Source organism: Bubalus kerabau, chromosome 10 (assembly GCF_029407905.1).
Source record: "Bubalus kerabau isolate K-KA32 ecotype Philippines breed swamp buffalo chromosome 10, PCC_UOA_SB_1v2, whole genome shotgun sequence".
Taxonomy (NCBI): domain Eukaryota; kingdom Metazoa; phylum Chordata; class Mammalia; order Artiodactyla; family Bovidae; genus Bubalus; species Bubalus kerabau.
This window is the reverse complement of record NC_073633.1, coordinates 61,396,584-61,417,135: the sequence shown is the minus strand read 5'-3', so window position 1 is coordinate 61,417,135 and position 20,552 is coordinate 61,396,584. Positions and strand designations below refer to the sequence as shown.

At 38.1% G+C, this 20,552-nt stretch overlaps 1 protein-coding gene across 1 annotated transcript in view; it reads left to right on the top strand.

Moving 5' to 3' along the window:
• Nucleotides 1-1,244: 1,244 nt before the first annotated feature.
• Nucleotides 1,245-20,552, top strand: part of UNC13C (unc-13 homolog C) — an 860,874-nt gene continuing 841,566 nt past the window's right edge. The window contains exon 1 of the mRNA XM_055537914.1: nt 1,245-1,382. The gene's annotated coding sequence lies outside the window, so the exon portion shown is untranslated. The remainder of the gene's footprint in view (nt 1,383-20,552) is intronic.

The window sequence follows — 20,552 nt, the reverse complement described above, 5'->3', positions numbered from 1 at the left end:
GCATACAGTTAACTTCCTCTGCCTGGTGGGGGCTTTAGGATCTGCAAAACAACTCAAATGATATGACTCAGAATGTTATCTGAAGCCCTTCTACGCGTGCATGCTCAGTTGTTTCAGTCGTGTCTGACTCTTTGTAGTGCCGTGGACTTTATGTAGCCTGCTAGGCTCCTCTGTCCACAGAATACTCTGGGCAATAATACTGGAGTAGGTTGCCATGGGTTACTCCTTGGGGAGGAACTAAAGTTTTTGATGTTGTTTAATGGCTAAACTACATAATAATAAAAATTATGATTTTTTTCTTGTTTCATTGTTTTTATTTCTGCATTTTCTCACTTCCCTGATTAAATTTGTTCTTTGCAACCCGGGGAAGGCTTTAGGAGGCTAAAGTTCCTCGACAAACAAGAGGCAGGTGGAAGACATGGGGAGGGGCGGGGGCGGGGGTCTGTCCCAGGAAGGCTCCATAGGGTACTACTCAGTCAAACATGGTGCTCCGTGGCAGGGAATTTCCGTGCCCCCCGCCATTTTTGTTTCTGGAGGTCTCCCTTATTTTGCCTCTGAGCTAAGAAGAATTTATCTTTCCCTAGCTGGTAGAATGGGCCTCTCATCTCACTCAATTTGATGTAGGGTGAAGTCAGTCTCACAATGTGAAAACTGCTTTACCAGTAGGAAATATTGAGGCCACCTAAGGGAGTAGGGGTATCTCTGACATTTTGTCAAGTATAAAGAGGTCCTGGAATGGCTGGGGTTGACAAATTAGAAAGCACTTCAAACTCTTAAATTTGCTGTTATTTTTCTCTACTCCTCTTCCTTTCCACTGGACACCTTCCTCTTTGTCCCTTTTCTGTCTGCCTATGTGGGGAAAGGAGGACATGTGTTTTGTATCATCCTGTTTATTCTTTAGGAATTACAGATGAATTTGTGGAAATAATTTAAAAAAAAGAGAAAACTGCTTCAAAGTGTCTTACAAATGCTTGCTAAAGCATTAGTCTTTATATTGGTGAAAGCATAACATTTATTTAAGTCTAGCGTCTATTTTTAATGTTGCAGCCTTGGCACCTTGAATTAATCAAGATTAATGAACTGGCCCTGTGAATAGTGACAGCATCTGAAGGACTATGGTGTAGGCTGTCAATAAATGCCAGTTGAATTCAATTTCAATAATTGTCCCATTAATTAAATGACACAAGTCCTGAGAAAGGCAGCTTACATATCTGGCTCATGACTACAACAGCTGTGAAAGGGTAGGGAGGCCCTTGGTAGATGCCTTAAAGACAGTAAAATGGACGTCACACTGATTTTCAACAAGTCTCTGGAGTCCGACAAATCTAGCTGGCAACCGGCTGAAAAAGCGGCACTTTTCAGCTGCAAGAGGCATAATTCCTGTAAGTCTCAATTTTCTTATTTATAAATGGTAATAATGATTAGCATGTGCTTAAACTTTGACGAGAGGCCGATGCCCTGGGAGCAAGCCCCTGCCTTCTCTTGACTATGCTTCTTGGCAAGGTGTGAAAAATTGGTAGGGCCAAGGCAATGTCTACATGCAGAACCTGCAGCACCCCTGCTTTACCCCAAGACGAGCTCCAAACATGTAGAACCCCAGAATTTCCCATTCATGGACTCCGAGCCTGCTTTCAGAGCCTGGCTGAGGTGGCCAAGAGGTCCTGCTTGAGGAGGGGTGTGAACAGAATAACGTGATCCTCTAGAAGGCTGGCCACAAATGTGCATTTCAGACCTCTTGTGCAGTACTGGTAAGAAGGTGAGAAGAGGGGTGACTTGGAATAGGGACCCTGGGGATCCGTGGGGATCCTGGGGCAGCCACACACCTGTGTAAAAGTCCAAGAATGAGACGACTTGAAATTTGAACCTGAAATTCTGGTAGTTATGATGTACATTTTTTCAAAGTCAGGTTGGAGTGATGGAATATATTTTATTTAGCAGATTGTTTGCTTGGCTTTTATTTTTAAAGCTTATTTGTAATGTGAGGTAATTGCAGATTCACATACACTTTTAAGAAATAATGTAAAGGTATGTCTTGTACATTTTGCCTAGTTTTTCCCAATGATAACATTTTGAAAAACTATAGCATAGTATCACTACCAGGATATTGACGTATATACAGTCCAAAGATATTCTGATTTCCCCAATTTTACTTGGAATTGTTGGCATGTAAGTGTGTATTAAGTTCTATGCATTTTATCCTCTGCGTCAGTTCATGTATTTGCTATTACAGTCATGTATTTGCTATTACAATCCTTGTAATACCATAAGAATTCCTTGTGGATTTCTTACTTTTAAATACATAGAACATTTCCAGCAAGTGAGGGGGAGTAATATTAAATGTTTGGCCTAGGTTAAATTTAGAGTAAAGTAATATTGATACATCAAAATGGAGGATACTTCTGAAAGGGAAAACTCTTCTTGAAACAAAATGCTTGTATTAACCCAGTAATTCTGCTGGGAAAGCTTTTCTTCCCTCTTGCACTTACAGATGGGGATTGTGGGGAGGCTGTACCTGAAACCATGGCCTCCAATTCTTGGGACAGGCTGGTTTTCTGTCCTTTATTGCTCAATACTCCACATCTATACGGGGCTTCCCTGATGGCTCAGTGGTGAAGAACCTGCCTGCCAATGCAGGAAACATGGGTTCAGTCCCTGGGTCGGGAAGATCCCCTGGAGAAGGAAATAGCAACTCACTCCAGTATTCCTGCCTGAAAAATTCCATGGACAGAAGAGCCTGGCAGGCCACAGTCAGTCCATGGGGTCACCAAAGAGTCTGAGATTACTTGGCGACTAAATGACAACTACATCTATATGTTATTTGCCCAACATGCCTCTTGTTCTTTTATTGCTTAATGCTCTGCATCTGTGAACATAAGAAAGCTGACCCTTGGCAACCCTCCTAGTTTAGTAAAGCTCTTGGGCTTTCTAAAAGGCCTGGTTTTCAGAGTGTGTAGGAGGTTGAGGACCATCCTGTTATCTTATTAGGAACCTATACATATCTCAGGGTTACCTCTACACTGGATACAGACTTTTAGGCCACTAGGCCCACTCACATTCTCCTGGGGCAGTTAACAAGGCAGAAAGGACTTTTACTACCTGATGATGGCAGGAGTTATCACTAAAGCTAGGACCTCCTGGAACATATCAAATGAGAAAAATTGCTGTTAGGTTATAGTCAGGATTCAGTTCAGAGCATTTCCATCCCTGACCTTCCTGTAGCTTGTCTCAGGGGCTCTGAGGCCTGTCCTGGAATCCCTCTGATGGTTGGCAGGAGCTTCTGTTCTGCCTCCCCAACCAGATACAGCCTGTTGGCGGGCTGGCTCTTCAAGCTCTTCTTTTCCGGTCTTTTGGTTTCTAAGTCTCTGCATTTTCAGTAGTTGGTTGACTCCTAGCAGGAGCTAAGACCTGATCTGGGAATGAAGCCAGGACCCAGGGCAGTCAAAAGACAGAAATTGGCTGTGAAAATAAACCTAATACTTCCTCAGGAACTCTGGGGTGTTAGCAGTGTTCTGGAGGCAAACCATTTGTTTATTTCAGGGTCCATGTTATTGAGATATATAAACATGTTAGACAAATGATTGGAGCTCCAAAAGTAATGTAACTGTGAACATATGTTATAGAAATTGCTGAGAACATCAGTGTGGGCAGTGGAATCACACAGAAAGCAGTGAGAAGGAACAGAGAGTACTTGTATTTGCATCTTGAGCATTGTCAAAGCATATTGAGGGGGGATTTGTTTCAGTGTTACAAACCTTTTCTGTTGCTTTAATTTTTTAAATACAGGAAGTTTATAAGTAAAATAATTATTTTACCATACACAGAAAAATCACAATTAACATTTTGGCTTAGTTTCTTTTATCTGTATATTTATCATAAACTGTACTTGAATTGCAAGTGTTTGATCTTTATAGAAACTATGGAAAAATAAAAAATAGACAAAATTTAAATAATTTGTAGTTTTACTCAAAACACTTCAGCATTTGATGTGTATTGTTCTAAAATGTGTGTATATGTGTGTGTACCATCTGTTGAAACGTATGCTATATATACTTTAGTAAAATTGAGTCATAGTATACTGGTAGACTACAGTCCATGGGGTCGCAAAGCGTCGGACACGACTGAGTGACTTCACTTACTTACTTACTTATACAGCCTATTTTATAATCTGCCTTTTCTACCTAATGATTATCTTGAACATTTTTCCATATTCTTGTAAAACATGACTTTTAATGATTAAATAGTGTTCCATCATATAGATGTACCATAATTGACTGAACAGTTTTCTTATTTTGAATATTTAAGTGGTTTCATCATTGTAGAATAGGAGGTGGCAGGAATTCAGCTTTTCTGCATGTGGTATCAGATGGACTTTCTAAAAATGACTCTTCATTCTGTCTGTTGCTTCCAGCTCCTGCTGTTTCTGGAAACTTGCTGTGTCAACCATCTCTCCTTTTATCATTAAGGACATGAATCTTATCCTCTTATGGTAGAACTAAGAGTGTGGTTGCAACAAGGCCAGACAAACTCAAATTTTAATATCTTTTAAAAAGTTATTTATTTTTTACTTGAAGGATAATTGCTTTACAGAATTTTGTTGTTTTCTGCCAAACATCAGCATGAATCAGCTACAGGTATACATATATCCCCTCCCTCTTGAACCTTCCTCCCATCTGAATTTAAATTTTAACCTGCCATTTGCCAGCTGTCAAAGACTGAATTACCTACTATTTAAAATTGAATTATTATAAGAATTACATGAGACAGTGTATCCAAATTTATGTTGCTGTTGAGCTGATAATAGTATTACTTATTGACTCTTCTTTGAGACATATCTGTTGAGCATTTTAATGGGGCAGACATTGTAGTAGGTATTGAAGATACAAAGATGGGAAAAATAAGCATAGATCTAGCTCTGTGGCTGTAACAGTTCAGCATTATAGAAAATCATCAAACAATGAAGTTTTAAAAATTCAAAATTGTAGCCATACCACATGCTAGGAAGGAGAGAGACCTGTTTGTCATGAGCTCTGTCGTCCAGAATTAGTTATACCCACAGGGGCTCTTGTGTGTTCTTAAAAGGGCTGCAGAAAGATTGGTATCCACCAGAAAACTTGCTCTAAGATACCTTTTTTTATCTTCTCTCCCAAATGAACAGAAACTGTATGAATGTGACTTTGCAGTGATAGAGTACAGAGGGCAACCAGCAGGAAATGGCTTTAACTCTTTCCTGCCCACGTGGCGTGGCCTTTGATGGCAGCATCTGTGTGCTCATAGCCTTTGATGTGTGCCTCCAGGATAGGCCTTTGTAATGTGCTGCTTTGCCGGATGCCTGTTGTCTCCCACCCTGTTTGCTCTGCCTCCCTGGCAATCTTGGTATTGCCAGAGCTTAGCAGGGTACCTGGCTTATGGTTGATTCTCACAACATGCATGGCAGGTTGACTCAGGGGCAATATAATATCTCAGGGCAGAGTTGACAACACTTGCCCAGGACAATGTAGGGAAGAAGGAAGGAGTTTCTGGTCCCTGCATACACCAAAGCCCTAAGACAATTCCTTTGCCTTTAGCTTCAAGGGACTCTTGAGAGTCCCTTGGACTTCAAGGAGATCAAACCTGTCAATCTTAAAGGAAATCAGTCCTGAATATTCATTGGAAGGACTGATGCTGAAGCTGAAACTCCAATACTTTGGCCACCTGATATGAAGAACTGACTCATTGGAAAAGACCCTGATGATGGAAAAGATTGAAGGAGGGGGAAAGGTGATGACAGAGGATGAGATGGTTGGATGGCATCACCAACTTGATGGACATGAGTTTGAGCAAGCTTCAGGAGCAAGTGATGAACAGGGAAGCCTGGTGTGCTGCAGTCCATGGGGTCACAAAGAGTTGAACATGACTGAGCGACTGAACTGACCTGACCTGAAGTCAATTCCGTGTGAAAAGGAGTGGGAAGAAAACATCAAGGGGCAGCTGCTAGAAAGGGTTCAGTGAAAAAGAGGAAGAGGGCTTTCCAGACAAGGAGACATGATGTACTGCACAGGTAAGAGAGAATGAGTGACATGGCCTGAGATAGAAGTATTGAGGTATGGCTATGCCAGTAGTAGGGAGAGGCAGGGGAAGGGTTGTTAGGTGGATAAATAGGAGGTGACACTGGGAAAATAGTTAGAGCTGGGTTGTGAAATGTCTTCTGTCATTTATGTTAAAAACAAATTAAAAACACACACACAGAGACTGGAGAAGAGCAGAGGGCTTAAAAAATACAATTTAAATATTGCTAATGATCTGACAGCAAAGAAAAATAGCACAGCAAAACATATCCTCCCAGATGTGATCAGCATGCTTAAGGATCTTTAACTTTACAAGCCAGTAGGAAATAAAACTTCCTGGGTCTGACATCCTTGCTTGTGACCTTGTAATTGCAGAGCTAATAACTTTAATGTTTGAAATTAAAGGGGCCTTGAGACCAGAGAAATACAGCATCATCTTTTTTTTTTTATTCTTGGTTTGTTCTCATATTTTTGTATTAAAATATATAAGCAATAAGATTTTATACTTTACTCCACAAATAAATTCCTGTTAACAAATGTCTTCATATACAAGCAGATTAAAAATATATTTGTATAAAATTTCAAGTTTATGCAAGAAAGAAATTTATTACCTGAATAAATAGGTGTTCCATACGCTTGCTTCCACTTTGTTATTTATGGATTACATATAGTTTTTGTGTGACTATGTTCCAATGTTTAGAACTGAGGTTCCCCTAGACTCACTTCATTATTTTTCTTCCTAATTCCTGGAAACACACTTAGGACCTTGTATCTAATTTTGGTCTCTTCTCTGAGGATTGAGAATTCAGATGCGGACCTCAGTCAGAACAGATCACATCAACCAATGGACAGTCATGGATTTTGCCACCAAGCATTTTGATTTGGTGCCAAGCTTGGGGAAAATAGGTATATGAATCAGAGTCCAAGAAAATAAATGTCTCTCTCAAATTAAGATAGTTTATTTGCAAGGCAGTAAGCCCAAGATCAGGGGTGGTGGGTGGGAGGAGCTACGCCACGCCCCCACACCCGAAGCCAAGGGCAGCGGCCGGGAGGAGCAACTCCATGTCCAAGAGGCCGTGGCTGCATGGGCGCAGGAGGGCCTAGAGGAGCTATCCCATGTTGAAGGTCAGGAAGGGCAGCGGTGAGGAGATACCCCTCGTCCAAGGTAAGGAGCAATGGCTGCGCTTTGCTGGAGCAGCCGTGAAGAGACACCCCACACCCAAGGTAAGAGAAACCCAAGTAAGACTGTAGGTGTTGCAAGAGGTCATCAGAGGGCAAACACACTGAAACCATATTCACAGAAAACTAGTCAATCTAATCACACGAGGACCACAGCCTTGTCTAACTCAATGAAACTAAGCCATGCCCGTGGGGCAACCCAAAATGGGTGGGTCATGGTGGAGAGATCTGACAGAATGTGGTCCACTGGAGAAGGGAATGGCAAACCACCTCAGTATTCTTGCCTTGAGAAAGCTATGAACAGTATGAAAAGGCAAAATGATAGGATACTGAAAGAGAAATTCCCCAGGTCAGTAGGTGCCCAATATGCTACTGGAGATCAGTGGAGAAATAACTCCAGAAAGAATGAAGGGATGGAGTCAAAGAAAAACAATACCCAGCTGTGGATGTGACTGGTGATAGAAGCAAGGTCCGATGCTGTAAAGAGCATTATTGCATAGGAACCTGGAATGTCAGGTCCATGAATCAAGTCAAATTGGAAGTGGTCAAACAAGGGACGGCAAGAGTGAATGTTGACATTCTAGGAATCAGCGAACTGAAATGGACTGGAATGGGTGAATTTAACTCAGATGACCATTATATCTACTACTGCGGGCAGGAATCCCTCAGAAGAAATGGAGTGGCCATCATGGTCAACAAAAGAGTCTGAAATGCAGTACTTGGATGCAATCTCAAAAATGACAGAATGATCTCTGTTCGTTTCCAAGGCAAACCATTCAGTATCACAGTAATCCAAGTCTATGCCCCAACCAGTAACACTGAAGAAGCTGAAGTTGAACGGTTCTATGAAGACCTACAAGACCTTTTAGAACTAACACCCAAAAAAGATGTCCTTTTCATTATAGGGGACTGGAATGCAAAAGTAGGAGGTCAAGAAACACCTGGAGTAACAGGCAAATTTGGCCTTGGAATACGGAATGAAGCAGGGCAAAGACTAATAGAGTTTTGCCAAGAAAATGCACTGGTCATAACAAACACCCTCTTCAAACAACACAAGAGAAGACTCTACACATGGACATCACCAGATGGTCAACACCAAAATCAGATTGATTATATTCTTTGCAGCCAAAGATGGAGAAGCTCTATACAGTCAACAAAAATAAGACCAGGAACTGACTGTGGCTCAGACCATGAACTCCTTATTGCCAAATTCAGACTTAAATTGAAGGAAGTAGGGAAAACCACTAGACCATTCAGGTATTACCTAAATCAAATCCCTTATGATTATACAGTGGAAGTGAGAAATAGATTTAAGGGCCTAGATCTGATAGATAGAGTGCCTGATGAACTATGGAATGAGGTTCGTGACATTGTACAAGAGAGAGGGATTAAGACCATCCCCATGGAAAAGAAATGCAAAAAAGCAAAATGGCTGTCTGGGAGGCCTTACAAATAGCTGTGAAAAGAAGAGAAGCGAAAAGCAAAGGAGAAAAGGAAAGATATAAGCATCTGAATGCAGAGTTCCAAAGAACAGCAAGAAGAGATAAGAAAGCCTTCTTTAGCCATCAATGCAAAGAAATAGAGGAAAACAACAGAATGGGAAAGACTAGGGATCTCTTCAAGAAAATCAGAGACACCAAAAGAACATTTTTGCAAAGATGGGCTTGATAAAGGACAGAAATGGAATGGACCTAACAGAAGCAGCAGATATTAAGAAGAGATGGCAAGAATACACAGAAGAACTGTACAAAAAAGATCTTCAAGACCCAGATAATCACGATGGTGTGATCACTGACCTAGAGCCAGACATCCTGGAATGTGAAGTCAAGTGGGCCTTAGAAAGCATCACTACGAACAAAGCTAGTGGAGGTGATGGAATTCCAGTTGAGTTATTTCAAATCCTCAAAGATGATGTGGTGAAAGTGCTGCACTCAATATGTCAGCAAATTTGGAAAACTCAGCAGTGGCCACAGGACTGGAAAAGGTCAGTTTTCATTCCAATCCCAAAGAAAGGCAATGCCAAAGAATGCTCAAACTACCGCACAATTGCACTCATCTCACACACTAGTAAAGTAATGCTCAAAATTCTCCAAGCCAGGCTTCAGCAATATGTGAACCATGAACTTCCTGATGTTCAAGTTGATTTTAGAAAAGGCAGAAGAACCAGAGATCAAATTGCCAACATCCGCTGGATCATGGAAAAAGCAAGAGAGTTCCAGAAAAACATCTATTTCTGCTTTATTGACTATGCCAAAGCCTTTGACTGTGGGGCTCACAATAAACTGTGGAAAATTCTGAAAGAGATGGGAATACCAGACCACCTGATCTGCCTCTTGAGAAATTTGTATGCAGGTCAGGAAGCAACAGTTAGAACTGGACATGGAACAACAGACTGGTTCCAAATAGGAAAAGGAATACGTCAAGGCTGTATATTGTCACCCTGTTTATCTGACTTATATGCAGAGTACATCATGAGAAATGCTGGACTGGAAGAAACACAAGCTGGAATCAAGATTGCCAGGAGAAATATCAATAACCTCAGATATGCAGATGACACCACCCTTATGGCAGAAAGTGAAGAGGAACTCAAAAGCCTCTTGAAAGTGAAAGTGGAGAGTGAAAAAGTTGGCTTAAAGCTCAACATTCAGAAAACAAAGATCATGGCATCCGGTCCCATCACTTCATGGCAAATAGATGGGGAAACAGTGGAAACAGTGTTAGACTTTATTTTTTTGGGCTCCAAAATCACTGCAGATGGTGACTGCAGCCATGAAATTAAAAGACGCTTACTCCTTGGAAGGAAAGTTATGACCAACCCTAGATAGCATATTCAAAAGCAGAGACATTACTTTGCCAACAAAGGTCTGTCTAGTCAAGGATATGGTTTTTCCTGTGGTCATGTATGGATGTGAGAGTTGGACTGTGAAGAAGACTGAGTGCTGAAGAATTGATGCTTTTGAACTATGGTGTTGGAGAAGACTCTTGAGAGTCCTTTGGACTGCAAGGAGATCAGCCCTGGGATTTCTTTGGAAGGAATGATGCTAAAGCTGAAACTCCAGTACTTTGGCCACCTCATGCGAAGAGTTGACTCGTTGGAAAAAATTCTCATGCTGGGACGGATTGGGGGCAGGAGGAGAAGGGGATGACAGAGGATGAGATGGCTGGATGGCATCACTGACTCGATGGACGTGAGTCTGAGTGAACTCCGGGAGTTGGTGATGGACAGGGAGGCCTGGCGTGCTGCGATTCATGGGGTCACAAAGAATCAGACACGACTGAGCGACTAATCTGATCTGATCTCTAATTACAAAAGCTTAAAGGAGTAAGGGTCATATCAGAATATTTGAGAGCTGAGTAACCCCTTTCATTCCCAGCTTTGCATTTCATTGTCTATTTGGAAAATAAAATAACAGTGTACTTGCTTGCTTACATCACTTATTTATGTACAAGTAAAGTGAATCAAGAAGAGGGGAAATAAAGACTAAAGAAACCTACCATAACAGAGTGTGTTGAAACCAAATCAGGGTTTTGTTTTGTTTTGTTTTTTCATTTAGAATACATCGCCTTACTTGCGAGTGCAGGTAGAGAAAAGTAGCAAGTACTTTCTCTGTTTACTAGACACCTCTATCTACTGCTAGAACACACTGACATCTTCATTCTCCATTTCCAGCTCTGCAGGTGTGTCTGTTTTATTGATTGGCTTCCCACCAAATCAGGAGTTGATCTGCCTTATTGAAAAGTCCTGTTGTTCACAATATGTTTTCATTAGTTTATTAAGTGGTCTAAACATTTTGATTTTAAACTGCACTGTAGTGTCTGCCCTGCCACTTCAAATTAGCTTGATCCTCATTCTCAGTCCTGACTCCACACATGGGCTTTTTATTGGCCAAGTGAATGCCGGGGTAGTTTTAGCTGCCCTTTTCCAAAGAGATGCCAGGCAACACCAAACTAGCATACAGGTGGCACTTGGAGACAGCAGGAGAGGGAGATGACAGTGTCTGCTGAAAGTTAGAATGTTTTGCTTTTGTATTTACATGTTGGAATTGGTTTTTATGCATAGGGTGAGGTAGGGATCCAGAGTCAATTTTTTATATGGAATGTTCCCCCAGCACCATTTACTGAATAGTTCACCCTTTCCCCACTGATTTGCAACACCATCTTTGTTAGAAATCACATTGTTTATGAGTGTTGGTTAAATTCTGAGTTCTAGATTGTGTTCTGTTGGTCTGCTTTGCTTTTTTTAAAAATCAGTGTATAACATTTATATCAATGAATTACTATCAGATCTCTAATCTTACTATTTTGTTGGGTAATGTTTTCATTAATCATCAGTTTTAGGTAATATTTTTCTGTTTTTGTTTTTTGATGTTTTATGAAACATTTTAAGTTAGCTTATTCTCTATGAAAATACCTTGTTAGGATTTTGATTGGAATTACATAAATGTATAGATCAGTTTGGAAAGGATAAATATCTGTAAATATTACCTTCCTGTCTATAAGCAGAATATGTTTACCCATTATATGTCTTCTTTGCTGCTGCTAAGTTGCTCAGTCATGCCCGACTCTCAGCGACCCCATGGACAGCAGCCCACCAGGCTCCTCTGTCAATAGGATTTTCCAGGCAAGAGTACTGGACTGGGGTGCCATTGCCTTCTCCTTATGTCTTCTTTAGTACTTCACTAAAATACAAAGTGCTACTTGTTCAGTCATGTCCATCTCTTTGCAACCCTATGGACTCTAGCCCACCAGGCTCCTCTGTCCATGTGATTTTCCAGGCAAGAATCCTGGAGTGGGTTGCCATGTCCTTCTCCAGGGGATCTTCCTCACTGAGGGATCAAATCCGCATCTTCTATGTCTCCTGCACTGCACTGCTTTTCTTTACCTGTTGTCATCTAGAAAGCCCAGTACTTCACTAAAGTGTTGTAATTTTTCTATTAAATTATCACAGATTATGCCATTCATTGATTTATTCATTGATAATTTTCTTGGAAGACTTACTTTTCAAATCAGCGAATTTGCCAGCATGCTTGTCTCATTCTTGATTTTAAAGGAATTAAAAAAAAATATTATTGTAATGCTTAGTGTAGGTTTTTCTAAATATGTTTTTAAAAATCAGGTTTGAGTAAGTTCTCTTCTAGAATTTATTTTTACTGAATAGATGTTAGATTTTTATTGCATGGTTTAGCTTATCTGTTGACACAGTATTATCATTTTCTTCTTCTAACTTTATGTGGAAATTTTTACTAGCAATTTTATATATTAAACCACTATAATATCTCTAGGATTTAAACAGCAGTTTATTTCACTCCAGAGTTGTGTTTTTTCCACTATACTTTTGCATCTCTCAATAAAATCAACTCTTCCTTTTAACTGTGTCCTGAGAGCTCCAGCCACAGGTTTGGCTGAAAAATAGGCATTTTTACTTTTTCAAAATATAATTTGGATGGATTTTTCTAATTTCTTATTTTACATCCTTTTTCTCAGGACATTTTTATTAAGCATAAATCTTTGGAAAACTAATAACCTTTAAAGGAATCAGTTAAAAATTAAAGCGTCTGGGAGCCGATATGTGGAAATATCATCTTTTAAATGCAATTTTTAAGAAGTTTAGAGAACATGTGATAAATGAGTATGTCCTATGAGATGCTTTAGGAATAGAAGGTTTAGGATTTTGATTTTAGACAGTTATTTTCTTAATAAAATCTTATGGTCTTATTTAATGGATACAGACACTGGAAGATTCTCCGGGGTCTTAGGCGGATCTATACTACTTGCCTGAGATAGTAACTATGATTGTCACTGCAGCTGATTAATTTTCAGGAAAGAATTGCATCTCCACATTGCAGAGATATTGTTGCCAAGGTGATGTTATGACATCAAGCTTTGCACAGAGGGTGCTGCTGCTTTTTACCTATAGTTTATGGCATGAGCTGCATAAAACCCTTTGAGGAAGATATATATGTGTGTGTGTGTGTGTGTGTTAAAGCCAGGATGAGTGTATAAAGCTGTTCTTTAAGATAGTGACTGTGAGTATCTTAGTTCCTCTTTCTATTTTGATGTACATTGTAATAATCTGATCATAAGTGAGAACATGAGAATTGAGAACAGTATACTTGCATTTTCATCAATTGAAGGTTTCAGTAAAGTACTTTCACTAAAAATGTAGTCTCTTATTCCTGTTGAGCAGGAGAATTGGAAGCATTGGAATGTGGAAAGAATATTGACTTTAGAATGAAAAATAGAAATTAAAGTCTAATCCCATTTATTATTATGTGACTGAATTTAATACCTCTGAATTTTGCTTTATCCTTCAAAAATGTGAATAATGTGAATAATTTCTTTTGTTGAGATGATAAAAAAAAAAAAAAGACTGTCTAGATACCAGTTTTCTGGTAACATACCACCCTGACTTACCTCTGGGGAAACTCTTCTCCACTATCCTTAATCCATGCAAACAATTTTCTCAGACCTTGACTGAGATTGTGACTCATAACCTGTGACTCTTGGTCATAGCAAATGATCCTGAGTGGATTTATGACATAGGCCAGGCTGTTGAGAATCCTTCTTGAAACTTCTGTCGAATATATTGAGAGAACCGTACTCTTGAGTTGACCATATCTTGGTCAACTTGAGTTGACCATATCTTGATTACCAGTTGAGGATATTCAGCCTGAAAATGAAGTTTATGCATATGAAGCCACTAGGTGGTATTTCAAGGGGCTCTGAGAAGCTCTGGTTCTTTATGTCTTAGCACAAAAAAGAATTCAGTGAGAGGCAAAGTGATAGATAAGAAGTAATATTAGAATAGAATGCTTGTGAGGCATCCTACAGGAGAAGGGTGAAAGGATGCCATGTCTTGAGTACTTAGTGGGCTACAGTTTTATAATCAAAAGAAAAGTGAAAAGGGAGAAAAGACCGCCTTCTTCCTCATTTAAGTGGACATCATGTTTCATCATCAGCTCTTCCTCCATCAGGAAAGGGGTTTTCTTGTCCCTACATGGTGAAGCCAGGACTATCATAGCACTATGGAAAAATTATTTCAGGTCTAAATAAATGAGGGTCTTTCACTGAAATGTCACCTTTCCATAAATGATTGTTTTTTTATGTGTGAAGAGAGCATGCCCTAGCAATCATTAACTTACCAAGCTCACTGGGTAGGATGCAGGTCTCATGTCACCATTGTTTTATTGTTTTGGGGCACATCTAATGCTTCTGTTGCATGGTTTTGTGGCTAAGCAAGCCTGCACAGTTTTGTGGTTGAGCAAACCTGCTTTCTTGAGTAATCATCGACTTACAGGGGTCTCTTGTACTTTTCTCTTTACTTATATAATCCCCTAGAGATATTTACTATTTAATCACCTCTTTGTCCCTTTACTCTGTCCCTATCACATAGGGAAAGTGATCTGAGAAAGAAACATGGCACACTTTGACAACCTGAACTCAGCAGCATCAGATCTTTACCTTTTCAAAAATCATGTGAGCTGATATATTGATTAAACCAATGTCAGTTGGGCTTCTATAGCTCAAAACTAAAAATAATTCTGAATAGCAGAACCATCAATATACTTACATATATGTTATTTTAAATTAAAACCTGCTAAATAACTAAAATCTTTCTCATAACTAGAATGATCAAAGATAACTGTGACTGACTTTGATGTCACATGCTGTTTAGATGTTTCTCAGTGGAATTTTTTGTTGCTATTTTAATATTTCTGTTTCTGAATAATATATGAGGTCAGTTATTTGGTAAATATAATTGACTTTTTAAGGACTCTTTCTCTTTAATTTTTTTGGTGGGGCTTATCTGCTTGCATTTTATTTTTTTACAATAAGTAACAGAACCATGAGACTAGTGATATTGTTGACAGAGGAGTCAATGGATGAGAACTGGACTGAAGTTAGAAGTTCAAAGGTTATATATTACATGTATGTGGAAAAAGAAGAGTCCTTGAAAGAGAATGAGAGTGAAGGCAAAGTGTATAACTTCACAGAGTCAGGGAAGTAAATGAAACATGTCACGAATGTGTTAATGTTCTGCCTATTTAAATGCAATACAGAGACCCAATAAATGGGGCCTGAAAAATTTCCTTTGAGATCAGCATTTACAAGGCTTTTAGTAATTAGTGAGAGCAATTCCATGATATTTATTGAGAAGCTCTATATCAGTGGAATGATAAAGGGTGGATATTAAAAAATGGGAATTGAAGAGTAGAGATGACTCACTGAAGAATCACGAATAAGAAGAGAAGAAATTCAGTGAAAATAGGAGACCATAGGATCAGGGAGAGCTTAAAATCTTTTCAGAATGAAAGACCCTACATATACTGATAAGTAAAGAAGGAGAAGAAGCCAGTTTAAAGGACAGGAACTGAACTGAATACATAAAAGAGGGGACTTGATAAAGTTAGTTCCCAGCTGAGAGAAAAATGAGTAAATGCCAGACAGCATATGTAAATGTGTCAGCCTTGAACTGGCAAGATGCCACCTCTGAAATCAGGAGAAAGAAGGCCAAAAGTGTGTCTTAGTGTGCACCAGTATGTTGATTATAAACCAGAAAGCTGGGGCTGATTACCACTGTTAATGTAAATTTTATGAGTGAAGTAAGAAACAGGATTGTTTATGAGAGAAGGACATTTGGCTGTGATAAAAGAGAAACAGAGCTGGATGTTTTTTAAAGATGGCAAGACAGATTTTATTCAGGCTACTGCAGCAGTGGAGAGACTTCAGTGTAAACTGAGGTATCTTTACTGAAACAAAATGTGAGAGGCTTTTAAAATCCTGGAGTGTGCTAATGGAATGTAAGGGGGTGGATTGGTCAATGTGATTAGGCTAGCTGTGTTTACTAGCTGACACCTAAAGAAGTTAGGCTCCTACCTGCACTGAAATTAGAAAACAGGGGCCTTATCTTTTTCGATGATCACATTTCAAAGGGATGGCTCCCAGGTCCTTGAGAAAGACATTCCTGGGTTGTAGAAGATCTGTCTCAAAAGGATAGAATGAAGATTTATAATTGTGTATTGTCTAGTAAATTCTCTAAGAAAAAGGAGATAAGAAGCTCATAGTGAGGACTTGACTGAAACTGCCAGCAAATCCTTTTGGAGCATTGAGCTTTCTCAGGCAGGCATTTCAAGGGAGCTGGACTGATTAACCTAGGGACATGACCTTGAGCTGATAGGAGCCTTGCTAGAAGTTAGCCAAGAATAGAGTGCTTATCACTACATTGGTGTTTGACTTTCTCAAGGTCATATTGACTTGCATGATTCAGGTGTGCATCCAGGTGATAAAGTAGCAAGAGTGATGCATAAACAAGTTTAAGAAATTTCATAGAAAGCTCTCTAGACTGACCATATAAAAACTGACTCATTATATAAAAACTGACAGAATGTTCAGTTTAGAGCAATATGGAAAAATGAAGCAAATAGGTAAAAAGTACACAACTACATAACTAAAATCCTAAAAAAAGAGAAGGTAGAACAGAGCTGCAAGTCAGGCATGACTCTCCACTTTACCTGCAGCCTTCAACAAAGTCTCATAATACACAATTGGTTTTTAATACCAGAGCATGTTATTTCATCATGCATTTAGTGTTTTAATCATCCATGAGATCTATTAAATGTCTACTATATGCCAAGCACTGGTCTGAAGATGAAAAACTTAGTTTAAGTAGTTGTAACTATTAATTGTGTGCTATATACATTAATGTTTAATATAACTGTCAGTAAACTGTATGTGATTCCATCCCTGAGGTTGTGAAGCTCTATTAATAAGTATTTTTATTTCCCATAAAAGTCCTGAATTCAAGGAGATCTTTAAGGTACTTTTAATGAGACGTATTTGAAATGGAGCAGATCCAACTGACATTTATAGGCAGCACCATCATTCCTTTATTGGGCAGAATCCTTATACTGAAATGATTTCATAAAATCTTTGCTTTATGATGAGGTTTAGAACATGTAACTAATGAATTCATGAAGTCAGTTATTTTAGTTCATTTGAGCTCCTGTAACAAAATACCATAGACTCTGTGGCTTATAAACAATAGAAATTTATTTCTTACAGTTCTAGAAGCTGGGAAGTCCAAAATCAGTCTTGGCTGATTCACTGTCTGATGATGGCTGGCTTTCTGGTTCATAGACAGCCATCTTTTTGTTGTGTCCTACCTGGCATAAGAACAAGAGATCTCTCTGGGGTCCCTTTTCTAAGGGCACTAATTCCACTTGTGAGGGCTCTGCCCTCAAGCCCTAATCATATCTAAAATGTTGCGCCTCCTAACACCGCCACTTTTGGGGTTAGGATTTCAACATACGAAATTTGGGCCATAAGCATTCAGTCCATAGCATTTTGTGATGCTCTTCATTTGTTTAAACACAATTAAAATTTTATGGTGGACACTTTTTGTCTGTTTATACTTATTTAACAATTTTTACAATTACTAATGATTCCATGAAATCACTGATGTTATAAACTTAGCTTGAATTTCAGCAGTCTGTGAACTTGGTTAAGTTACTTAATTTACACATTTAAAAAAAGAGAGTTTTAGTATTTAGCTTGCTGAGTGGCATGGAGATTAAATGAAATTATGTTTTAGGTTGTTCACACAAAGCCAGGCATATACATGTACTAACATAGGGATAGTTTTTCTTTAAGACATTTTTAGGTAGTATTTATATATCTGAGTAAATTGCCGAAGAGCTCATTAAAGGACAGTCTTAGTAACTAATTTTCCCTACAACCCAGGCTTGCACATGTAAAGGAAAAGTAAGATCTGATTCAGATGAACACATATGCAAGCACATCCAGGGCTCATGAACCTTGGTTTCTGTTTAAATGCTGTGCCTCTCACTAGCTTATGCCTCTGACTCTCTGAGATGTTCATTTTTTGGTAGGAACTTCTTGCCTGAAGTCATCTACAGAGAATTTATTCCCCATCGAGGTCATTTAGCAGGGGATATTTGAATCAGAGCAACTTAGGGTTTCATTATTCCAAGTAATTTTGAATTTTGATGGGAGCCTTGAAACTAAGAAACACTTTTGAATTCTAAAAGAATTACTTTCATGTTGCTTTTATAGTCATTGTAATAGGCAGTATTGTTAAGAGGAATTTGAACTAATTTGCATTAAAAAAAATGACCTATTTCTGTTTTACTCCCCTGAGGGACAAAAAAGATTGGGAAATAGCATAGAAGAGGGGAAAAGGAAGCTAGAATGGAGGAAAAATAATAAAGTAGGAGGCTAGAGCCCAGATTATACATTTTTTTTTTTAATTGGGAATTGGTAATAAAAAGAAGGGGAAGGAAGACAAAAAGACTAAGGAAGCAGAAGGTGTTTGAGAAAAAGAGACTGCCTGATAAATGTTGTTGTGTTTCTGTGATATAAATATTTCTGATATCTCACATGTTTAGCAGAATTTGCTAGATACACAAAAAACTGAGTGAATGAATTTTGTAGAAATTAGGGATGACTATTGGTTTCCCTATTTGGACTGGCACCAGGCAACATGAAAACAACATGCAGGAGATGGAAGGGCTTCTTTAAACTGATTTAATATTGGGAGAAAAAGCTTGAAGTCAGATTTGCAAACATATATTCCTGGGAATTTTCATAAATCTAAGACAATATATTTTTTTGTTTCTTGGAAGGGAGATCTAGTAAAATATTTTTGTAAGTCATTTGAGCAGAAAAACCCCAAGTGATCTTTGTGTTAACCCCAGGCTTTGTGCTGCCTAAAACCAGTATGACTCCAAGAGTCACTGAGCATCTATTATTTATCTACTTCTGCTGGCAGTGGCAGTCTGCTGGGGAAAAATTATTTAGAGAAAAGATCCTATTTCTTCCTCATATTTTGGCAGAAGACTAGTAGGAAAATTATGTGAAAAATGAAATGATTTAATATAAATGTTATATGAAAAAGTAAATCTTTTTTTTGGCTTTTTTTTTGGATGACACTTGCATTATCAGGCTGAAAGTACAGGGTGTTGAGCTGGTATGAAAGTTTTCTTCAATATTTCTTAAAATAATAAATTCAAAGTTATTTTTAAAGTAACTTAGTCACCGAGAATTTATTTCATTCCCAAAGGCAGTTCATAAATTAAGATTTATACTTAACATGCTGCTTTCTTAATTTGGAACACATTTTAGTATAAGAAAAGGACACATTATTTTGGGGCTTCTAAATTAGCTCTTGCAGAAATGGTATTTTTATGCTCATATGAATGTTGTATGTCATTTTAATTTTTTAATTTTTGATATGTACATCTATAATATTGGTGATTAGAGAGAAATAAGAGTAGGCAATGTGTTATCTAGTATTCTATCAATTGCAACTATGTTTTACAGCATATTTACACACAGTGAGAACAGAAGGTAACAATGTAAAATACTATAAGACTTTGGCATGCATTTTGAATTATTTGCTTAGGAATATTATAAATTAAACTATGCTTGATTTCACTTTAGCTTTGTGACATGATATGAAAATTTATAACTTTCAGTGATAAAAATAGCTCACAGTTGTGTATTGTACATTATCTCATTTTTTTTCTTCATAATGAAATTTGGAAACAAGCTCAGAAAAATAATGCTTGTGTTTTGGTCTGTGGCCTAATGGCTAACATACTGCCTCTTAAATTTTACAAGTGTAAGTATGCATAGAGTTCATATTCATGATTTATTTTAATCTTTTAAAGAATTGATTCATAGGTTAGAGTAAGTACCCAGCAGAAATCAGTCATAGTTGCATGATCCAAAGTATAATTTTATGCCATAAATACATTTTATTTGAGACAAATATTAAGAAGTTCTATTTAGAAATATATGTGGGTAATGATGTTTAATAGTTTGTCTGATAAATTTAAGTACTGAAAATTATTAGCTTTAATTTTTTTTCCTAACTTGAATGCTGTAAATGAGCATGTACTACTCACAGAAAAATAATACTAGTCACCACGCATTCATCAAAGTAGTTAATGAACACAGTAAAGCTAGATAAAATAAAGAAGAACCCTATATAGTCTTTATAATATTTTGATGTTATTTAAAAATCTGAATATTTAAAATTAATAAAGTTGTGACATATAGCAAATAATTTGTACAGTTATTGATTTCACTTACTAGATGAATTGATTCTTTTTTAGTCTAAACTTATCACCCCAAGTGCCTCACATCAAATTACAAACACGAATTAATGTTCCGAGCCAGTTATTTCCAGATTTTTTAAATTTCACAGACTGGTGAAATTAAAAGGAAAACAAATCAAGAAGTTGGCACAGGTCTGTTAGTATTTCCTATTGCCAGTGAGAGCATTAAACAAAACAAAATTTGCAGTTA